This window comes from Lontra canadensis, unplaced genomic scaffold (genome assembly GCF_010015895.1).
Source record: "Lontra canadensis isolate GAN:19392208 unplaced genomic scaffold, GSC_riverotter_1.0 scaffold59, whole genome shotgun sequence".
NCBI lineage: Eukaryota > Metazoa > Chordata > Mammalia > Carnivora > Mustelidae > Lontra > Lontra canadensis.
In genome coordinates this window covers 11792935-11800127 of record NW_022631053.1, presented here as the reverse complement: position 1 = coordinate 11800127, position 7193 = coordinate 11792935, and the positions used below count along the sequence as shown (strand labels likewise).

At 36.4% G+C, this 7193-nt stretch overlaps 1 non-coding gene across 1 annotated transcript; it reads right to left on the bottom strand.

The window, feature by feature from the left end:
* Positions 1–355: 355 nt before the first annotated feature.
* LOC116879085 lies at positions 356–519 on the bottom strand. Its single transcript, XR_004384959.1, has one exon. It is a non-coding gene; the product is annotated as a U1 spliceosomal RNA (small nuclear RNA).
* Positions 520–7193: the final 6674 nt, after the last annotated feature.

Here is a 7193-nt window from a genome sequence, read left to right as displayed (position 1 = left end):
TTTTTAAATCATTTTAATGTCTGGCTCAATAGAACACAGCTGGATTTTTATATCTCTTTTTGCTTACAGTCTATTTCTATGTTATTTTAAGTATTTGAAGAAAATCCAGACTCCTACATATATAGTTGGAAAAGAAGGGTTTTTAAAAGAATTTTTTTCAGATAATTGTGATATTCTTCTTTGATACTATGCCAAAACTCAACAAGTAGTAGTTTCTCAAAGGTTAGTTGCTAAGTGAAATCTGAAACCATATCAATAAACTTTTCATATTCTGCTACATTAAAATCCATTGGTCTTTCTTCCACTTTGAAAGAATTCTTTTTTTTTTTTTTAAGGAAAATGAATACTTTTTTATAGGGGGGAAGCACAAACACAATTCCCTGCTACCACAAGTTATGCAATTGAATTTCCCACATTTGGGAAAATTGCAGGGATCAGCACATCCAGAGTGCAATGGATAACCCTCGCCTTAGGAAAACCGCCTTCGTGATCATAGTATCTCCCCTGCCAGGTTAGTATGAAATAAAACCTTTATCCATGCATAATTTTGCAATATAATGCATTGTTATTCAGAAAATCTTAATTCACTTAGTTCTGCAGATCTTCCAAATATCAGTTCATGTCACTACAAAATAGTGTCATGTGCCCTGAAACTTCAGGAAAATTCCACTCTACTCTTGTGACAGAACAAGAATAGAAAAGGCATATAACATCTTAGCATTATTATAAAAAATAGCTTTCACTTCATAGACTCCCTGAAAGAGTCTTGGGACTCCCAGAGTCCCCAGATCACACTTTGAGAACCAGTGACTTAGAAGATTATTTACAGACTTTCAGAGTCAAGTCTTACAAGGTATATTTCCAAATTATGCAACATGAACCATGAGATATAGGAACTTGATAAACTTTCAACTTTCAATAGCTACTTAGAGGCTAAGCTGAAACCAAAATCCTGCCCAGCTTTCTCTGCATAGACTGAGAAGGTTCTCAAAGGAAAATATTTCATCTTATCTCAGCCTTATATTTCCCATTTTTTATCCAATCCAAATTAGAAATGTGCGAAAATGTGTCCCCTAATTCGGAAATATTTTGGACTCTTTTCTTTCAAAACCAAGTACATAAATTTTTAAGTTATATTCTTGTAACCCACCTAAGAAGTCACAGTGACATTTTATTAGCAAGGGATAGAGAAATATGAAATAACTTAGTGAAATGCCCACACACCACAAAGCTAACCACAATCAGAAAATTATTATCTATTTTATCTGCCTTGGTGACATTCTTCCAGATGTAATAAACTAAGGTTCAGGGTCTTAAAATAGGCAATAAAAATGATACTTACAAAAATGACTAAGGATAGGTAGAGTGCCATTAATTAAGCAATAATCCCTTTGAAATCAGTCATTACCAGCAGTTTTTTGCTATGGGCCATTAACACTCTAACTAGCAAGTCATTAATAGTGGTAATAACCAATTCTGAGGGGATTATTGCTCGAATAAACTATATCTAATGATTTTTAAGCTTTGTAAAAATTTTTACACTTTTATGTTAATCTTTGAATGATAAGCAAGTATGCGCAGAATTAGCTAAGGATATTACAAGCTCATTTTTTAAAGCATAACCATTTATCTCTCTCTGTCTATTCCAGTATACTTGTCCATCATGTCCTTCAAGTTCGAGGGTGGTGCTCCTGATACATTAGTATGTAGAGAGTTTTCTTATCCTCTTTTCACACAATACCCATAAAGACTGTGTGGTACTTTGCAAACACCTTCACTCATTCAAAGTCCAGCATTACCACTGACTTCTTCATCGGTAAAAGTCCAAGCCTATCCGAGGTAATTTTTGTCTGATTTTACCTAGGTCACTTTGATGATTTTTTTGTTTTTGCATGCTTATAACATTGAGTATTCTCTGTAATGTAGATAATCCCTGTAACTTGCTCTAGGTGTAAAAGGCCACATCCAAGATAGAAACAGACTCAGTTTAGCGGAGGGGATGAATGAAAGTGTTCCTGATTATGGAATCCACATGCTAGGCCACAAATACAGCTTAGGGAATACAGTTAATAATATTGTAATAGTATCATATGACGACAGATGGTGACTATAGTTATTGTGGTGAACACTGAGTAATGTAGAGGATTGTCAAATTGCTACTTTGCATACCTGAAACTAATATCACATTGTATGTCAACTATGCTTCAGTAATAAAAGTTAAAGAAAACCAGGGCACCTGGGTGGCTCAGTTGTTAAGTGTCTGCCTTCAGCTCAGGTCATGATCCCAGGGTCCTGGGATCAAGTTCCACATGGGGTTCCCTGCTCTGTGGGAAGCCTGTTTCTCCCTCTCCCACTCCCATTGCTTGTGTTCCCTCTCTCGTTGTGTCTCTGTCAAATAAATAAAGAAAATCTTTTTAAAAATTTTGAAGAAAACCACTGTAATGGTAGCCCACAGATAAACCCTGGCCCTGGCTCCCTCCTATGTCCCCAGGCTGCTGGAACTCCAGCAGGGATTTTGGTGGTAGCTTTTACCATAGTCACGTAGTCATCATAACTTTTTCTTATTTTTTTTTTCTTCTTAGTATTTTTTTTTCTTATTGTTTTTTATTATTTTTTCCCTCACTCTGGATCTAGGGCTGGGGTTGGGGAATGTTGGACCTCTCTGATATATTTGGTTAACATCACAACTTGACTCCTAGATAATTTTACAAATTATAAAGCAATATTGGGTAAATGTAGATCTCCTTTAAAAAAATAAGCCATATAAGGAAAAATCATGGGATACTGGAGGGGAAAAAGAACATGAGAAGAAAAACAGCGTTCTTAAAAAGAATTTTTAGAAAATTTTCTTTGCTCAAAATAAGCATATGAATATTTTATTAAGTGTAAAATTAATGTTGTCTATAATACTCAAGGGGTACTGTCTATGAAATTGATAAAATAAGCAAGAATGCTGCAAAATGCAGACTGCCAATTTAAAGCCACAATAAAAGCAATGAAAAGCAAAATTGACACTAAAGAAAAGTAACAAATGAACTAGAAGATAATTTTTTAAAGTTTCTTAGGTCAAGGGGTAAAAATGGTAAGACGAAAAGATAAGACTACATAAAAAACTGGAAACTTTTGTATATAACCAAACTTCATAAATTAAATTTTTTAAAAACTGGGAAAATACTTATCAAATGAATTCTGACAAAGGGCCATTCGCATTAATTTTAAGGAATTCACAGTAAACCATTAGAAAATTCTAGCTAGAAATGAAATCTTGCCATTTGCAATGACATGGATGGAGCTAGAATGTATTACCCTAAGTGAAATACTTCAGTCAGAGAAAGACAAATACCATATGATTTCACTCATGTGGAATTTATGAAAACAAAACAGATGGTGGTGTGTAAGTGGCTCAGTCAACTGGGCATCAAGTTCAGGGTTTCAGCTCAGGTCATAGTCTCCAGGTCCTGGGATGAACCCTGGGTCAGGCTCTGCACTCAGCAGGGAGTCTATTTGGGATTCTCTCCCTCTCCTTCTGTCCCTCCCCCCATCATGCACTCTCTCTCTTTCTCTCTCAAATAATTAAATAAATAATCTTAAAAAAAAAGATAGAAAGAAAAGAAGCAAAGCAGATGAACAACATAGAGGAAGGTGGAAAAAAGAGAGGGAGACAAACCATAAGAAAGACTCTTAACTAAAGAAAACAAACTGAGGGTTGCTGGACGGGAGGTGATGGGGCTTGAGGAAGGCACCTGTGATGAGCACTGGGTGTTATACACAAGAGATGAATCACTAAATTCTGTTCCTGAAGCCAATACTACACTATATGTTAACTAAATAGCATTTAAATAAAAACTTTAAAAAAAAGAAAAAGAAAAAAAGAAAATGCTGGCTGTATGTTAGTGGACAGCAAACAATTTAGAAAAATGACAAACATATATAAAAAAACAATTCTTTTCATTAGTAATCAGACATACAAATGAAAACAAATATCATGTTCACTATCAAATTAGAGAAATCTCAAAAACCAACTAGCAAAAATGCAGAGTCAGGAATGGCTGCGTCCTCCTGGAGAAGTGAGAGAAACCAACATACTTGACCTTTGCTCAAAAAGCAATTTGGCAATTTAAGAATACAGCAATATATTGTGAGATCTAAGGATCTACAATCTCTATGAAAGAAATACATTGGACTGACAGTCCTGCTGAGAAATGAAGCCTATGAATCCATGTTGGAGCATGTCATTACTCTGACCATTGAAGAATGGAAGAAGTGATGCTCTGTGACTTCTCTAGCTAAATCATAGTAAGGACATAACTTCCTCCTGGTGCTGTCTGCTGTCTCACACCTGAGATGCTCACCCTAGACATGATGAGGAAGCCAAGCAGCCACATGAAAAAGCCATGTTCCAGCTATAGCCTCAGCCCTTTGAGTGTCCCCAATCAGCCACCAGCCTCAGCTGCCAGATATCTGTCTAACAAAGCCAAGTGGAGCAGAGATGAACTTCCCCTACTGAGGCAACCGCAAACTGCAGATTCATCAGCAAAATAATGCCTTCTTCCCATCCCTATAACTTTTAATCTGTGTTGATTGATAAGGCTCGATCCCCAAAAAGAAATGCTTCCAACAGGAAAGACAATGATGGTCCCAAGGAACTGAAGTTAACATGATCACTTAGTCATTCTGGCTTCTCCACGCTACTGAATCAACAGGAAAAAGGGGTGGTGGAGGGGGAGCTACTGTACTAGCCTGGGAAATTAATCTGTATTAATAAGGGGAAACTGGGTTACTTCTTCACTTTGTGGGTAGGACAGACTATGTCTAGAACTCAGGGGATTCTCTAGGGTACATTTTAGTGCCTCCTGAGTAATGTTTAGGATTATGGTTACTGGAAGTTTATGAAATTCCAAAGTAATATGCTAAATCTTTTAGTCCAAGACAAAGACAAAAGGGACAATCTGTCATCGATTTTATACATATAGCCCTTGGGGCACCTGGGTGGCTCAGTGCGTTGATGCTTCTGCCTTCGGCTCGGGTCATGATCTCAGGGTCCTGGGATCGAGCCCCGCATCGGGTTCTCTGCTCAGCGGGGAGCCTGCTTCCTCCTATCTCTCTGCCTGCCTCTCTGCCTACTTGGATCTCTGTCTGTCAAATGAATAAATAAAATCTTTAAAAAAAAAAAAAAGATTCAATGGAAGGAGAAAGAGAGACAAAGTGAGTTTGTAACCTGCCACTATACACTTCCATATGTTATCAGTTCTATTTCCAGTGATGGAAACATTTTTATCCTCCTTAATCATAGTAGTTCAATATTATTTAATAAACCATCTTATATATCATTTGTTCACATATAAAAACTGAATATGTTTCCCCTTTCATTATGAAGACATTCAACTATTCAGAATCTGCTTTCTAAACAGAATTTCATTACTAAAGAAAAGAAACTCATTTATGTTTCCTGCAAGTTTTAAGGATAGAAGCCAAATAGATTTTTAAATAGAAATTCTTCCTCCATTTGGATTCAGCAGGAAAAAAAAAATTATTTGATTTCCCAATATGCCTGAGTGCATCAGTTTTAAAAATCAATTGTTATATTACCATCTATTAAAAAACAATAATAATGAAACCTTATTTTCTGAGCTGCAAGAATTTTGAAAACTCAGTCAAAGCCGTAGCTCAATACAAGATTGCTTAGAAGTTCAAAGACAATATCATATTAAAAATCAAAGCTTCAGACAGTTAGCTTTACTTAAAAGTCACCCAATATTAAACTGGAATATTTCACTTATTTAAATTCCCTTTAATGAAGATCCTTTTACATCTTCTCATCTATATTAGTCCCTGATGATTATACCCCAAGGATATTAAAATCCCAGTCTGTCAAAATCACCAGAAAATATCTTCAAATGTACACTTGGCAGTCTTTGCAATATTGAGTTGGTAATGTGAAGGATTATTTATAACTAGGATGCTGCATTTTCTACTTTGCAAATGAGCTTTAAATTAGTAGCCCATTTGCTGACTTGAATTGGGTGACTGAATCTAAAGAAAAGTTAGAATCATCAAACTAGAGTAACTGCTAAAGATGTTAAAAGATGCAGAGGGTCAAGCTCATGTCAGAACAGCCACAGAAGCACAAATGGAAGTTGACAAAAACACACAAAAAGTGAGACATTTTAGAGAAATGCAGGAAGGAAAGAAAATATTTGGCTGAATATATGCATTTCCTTCATCTGAATTTGTCTGAATTCTCTTCATATACCTTGATAATTGATAATTCATCCTAAGCTTACAGTACCCAACCAAAAATTAACCGAAATATGTAAATAGTTTTTTTAAGATTTTAATCATTTATTTGACAGAGAGAGAGAGAGAGAGAGAGAGAAAGAGAGAGATCACAAGTAAGCAGAGCAGCAGGCAGAGACAGAAGGGGAAGCAGGCTCCCCGCTGAGCAGAGAGCCCGATACGGGGCTGGGTCCCAGGACCCTGAGATCATGACCTGAGCCGAAGGAAGAGGCTTAACCCACTGAGCCACCCAGGCGCCCCTGTAAATAATAGTTAAATAAAATACCATGTCACTCAATTTTCAGTCCTTCCTCAGTTCATGTGTCACCTTCTCTATCAGAGTGCTCTCAACATTTTTTTGCTAATTGGTCCTTTAAAGGAATTTTGTACCACCTCACCTATTTCTTTAGTTTAAAGTTAATATTTTTCTAACTTTTATGGTTTCAAAGGATTTACTTTCTATTGTGTTTAAACTAGTAACATTTTTTATAATACAATTGTTACCACACTCCTAACTACACCCAACAGTTTCTAAGTATTGTGCTCTATTTTTTTCATATATTAACATCTCAGAAATTGAGATGAATCTAATTACTACTCTGGCTAGGTGGTAAGAATGCCTATGGGTGTCAGTCTTCTTTCTTTCTTTCTATGGAAGAAAATTCTAGTCTATAGCCATCCCACACGGAATGGGCCCAATCTTGTCCAATCTCAGAAGCTAAGCAGTGTTGGGCCTGGTTAGGACTTGGAAGGGAAGAAAATTTAAGAAATAACATTTAAGAAATGTTAGACCAATGCTTCTGATGACTGAAAGGAAAATAGAGTATGGGAGGGCACTGGGTGTCTCAGTCAGTTAAGCATCTGCCTTTAGCTCAGGTCATGATCCCTGAGTCCTGGGATCAAGTTCCACATCCAGT